The 3019-nt window shown below is 36.3% G+C and overlaps 1 non-coding gene across 1 annotated transcript; it reads left to right on the top strand.

Annotated features, from left to right (window-relative positions):
• The first annotated feature begins 1550 nt into the window (after positions 1-1550).
• On the top strand, positions 1551-1652 carry LOC129481402 (U6 spliceosomal RNA). The gene has a single exon (XR_008657406.1). It is a non-coding gene; the product is annotated as a U6 spliceosomal RNA (small nuclear RNA).
• The last annotated feature ends 1367 nt before the right edge of the window (positions 1653-3019 follow it).

Below are 3019 nucleotides of genomic sequence, written 5' to 3'. Positions count from 1 at the left end.
ACTACAGATCAAAAGTATTTGACAAAACTGACAATAAAAATAACAATAGAGCAATAAAAACAATATAAATAAAAAACAATATGGTACAGTATATTAACTATTTATATGGCGTTTACTTTATATTATTATAAGTAATCTGGAGATGACTTAAATTATACAAGAGGATGTGGATAAGTTATATGCAAATACTATACCATTTTATGTAGGCATATCTCATTTTATTGTGCTTTGCTTTATTACACTTTGTAGATATTATGAGTCTTTTTTATTTTGTGTTTGTTTTTTACAAATTGAAGGTTTGTGGTGGCCCTGTGTAGAGCAACACTATCGGCACCATTTTTCCAACATTATGTGCTCATTTCCTAGACATATTTTGTCTCTGTGACATATTTTGTTAATTCTCACAACATTTCAAACAGTTTCATTATCGCTATTTATGTTATGATGATCTGTAATCAGTGATCTTCAGTGTTACTATTGTAATTGTTTTGGTGCACCACAAACTGCATCTATATAAGACAGCAAACTTAATCAATAAATGTTATGTGTGTTTTGACTACTCCACTCACTGGCCAGTCTATCATCTCTCTTCATCTCCTTAGCCTTCCTTATTCCCTGAGACACAACAATTTTGAAATAAGACCACTTCATAACCCTACAAGTTGCTGCAACATGGATGGAAATGGAGGGCATTTTCTTAAGCAAACTAATACAGCGGCAGAAAACCACGTTCTCACTTATAAATGGGAGCTAAAAATTGAGTGCACATGACACAAAGAAAGGAACAATAGACCCCAGAGCCTACTTAAGGATGGAGGGTGGGAAGAGGATGAGGACTGAAAACCTACCTGCCGAGTAGTGTGCTTACTACCTGGGTGATGAAATAATCTGTACACCAAACTCCCACAACAGGCAATTTACCCATGTAACAAACCTGCACATGTACCCACTGAGCCTAAAATAAAAGTTGGAAAGAAAAAAACAATGACCTTACAATGGCCTCTAAGTATTCAACTGAAAGGAAAAGTTGCACATCTCTCAATTTAAATCAAAAGCTAGAAATAAAATAAGCTTAGTGAGGAAGGCATGCCAAAAGCTGAGACAGGCTGAAAGCTAAGCCTCTTATACTAGACTTGTGAGTACAAGTTAGCCAAGTTGTGAGTACAAAGGAAACGTTCTTAAAGGAAATTAAAAGTGCTACTTCGGTGAACACAGGAATGATGAAGTGAAACAGCCTTATTGCTGATATTAAGAAAGTTTGCTTAGTGTGGGTAGATCAAACCAGCCACAACATTCCCTTAAACTAAAGTTGAATCCAGAGTGAGACCCTAACTTTCTTCAATTCTATGAAAGCTGAGAGGGGTGAGGAAGCTACAGAAGACAAGTTGGAAACTAGCAGAGGTTGGTTCTTGGGATTTAAGGAAAGAAGCCATCTTCACAACATAAAAGTGCAAGATGAAGCAGCAAGTACTGATGTAGACGATGTAGCACATTATCCAGAAAATCCAGCTAAGATTATTGATGAAAGTAGCTACATTAAACAACAGATTTTGTTCAGCAGCACACATACTGAAACTGGAATGATACAGAAAAAGTTAGCATAGCCCCTGCTAAATGATGTCATGCAAATTCATGAAGTATTTCATATTTTTAGCTATAAAGATACTAGAGGCAAGCCTAGGAAAGACTCTTCTAGACATTGGTCTGGGTAGAAAATTCATGACCAGGATCTCAAAAGCAAAACAACAAAAACCAAGATAGTCAGATGTTACTTGATTGAGAAGCTTCTGCACGGCAAAAGAACCAATCAACAGAGTGAACAGACAGCCTACAGAATGGGAGAGGATGTTTGTAAACTATGCATCTGACAGGGAACTAATATCCAGAATTTACAAGGAACTCAAACAACTCAACAACAAACAGATAACCCCATTAAAGAGTGGCCAGAAGATATTAATAGATATTTTTCAAAAGCAGCATAATTTTTATACATTTGTTGGCTATTTGTATAAAAAATCTATTGAAAAATAGAAAATTTTCAAATTTTTATTTTCAATAGATATGTTTCATACAAATAGCCAACAAGCATATAAAAATGCTTAACGTTGTTAATCATCAGAGAAATTTAAATTAATGCCACAGTGGGATGTCATCTTACACCAGTTAGAATGGCTACTATATGAAAAGGCAGAAAGAACAAATGTGGTTGAGGAGGCAGAGAAAAGGGAAGGCTTGTGCACTGTTGGTGAGACTATAAATTGGCATAACCTCTATTTAAAACAGTATGAGGATTTAGCAAAGAACTAAAAATGGAGCTGCTGTTTGATCTAGCAATCACACTGCTAGGTATCTACCCAAAGGAAAAGAAATAATTATACCTATCAATAAGATTACTGCACTCATATGTTTATTGCAGCACTATTCATAACAGCAGAGATTTGGATTCAACCTAAGTGTCCATCAGAGAAGGATTGAATAAAGACAATGTATATACACACAATAGAATAATATTTGACCATTAAAAATAATTAAATCATGTCTTTGAAGCAACATGGATGGAACTGGAAGCCATTATCTTAAGTGAAACAACTCAGAAGCAGAAAGAAAAAAAATACTGTATGTTCTCACTTATAAGTGCAAACTAAACAATGTATACATGTGGACATAATGTATGACTTGGAGACTCAGATGAGTGGGGATGGGAAGGGGGGTGGATGATGGGAATTACCTGATGGGTCCAATATACATTATTTGGATAATGGATACACAAAACACCCAGATTTCACAACTACACAGTATAGCCATATAACAAAATTGCACTTGTATCCCTTAAATTTATACAAAACAGGCCAGGCAAGGCGCACTTTGGGAGGCAGAGGTGAGTGAATCACCTGAGATCAGGAGTTCAAGACCAGCCTGGCTCACATGGCGAAACCCCGTCTCTACTAAAAATACAAATATTAGCTGGGCCTGGTGGCACACACCTGTAATCCCAGCTACTGGGGAGGCTGAGGCAGGA

This window comes from Symphalangus syndactylus, chromosome 4, assembly GCF_028878055.3.
Source record: "Symphalangus syndactylus isolate Jambi chromosome 4, NHGRI_mSymSyn1-v2.1_pri, whole genome shotgun sequence".
In the NCBI taxonomy this organism is placed as follows: domain Eukaryota; kingdom Metazoa; phylum Chordata; class Mammalia; order Primates; family Hylobatidae; genus Symphalangus; species Symphalangus syndactylus.
This window is presented reverse-complemented; position numbering and strand designations above follow the sequence as displayed.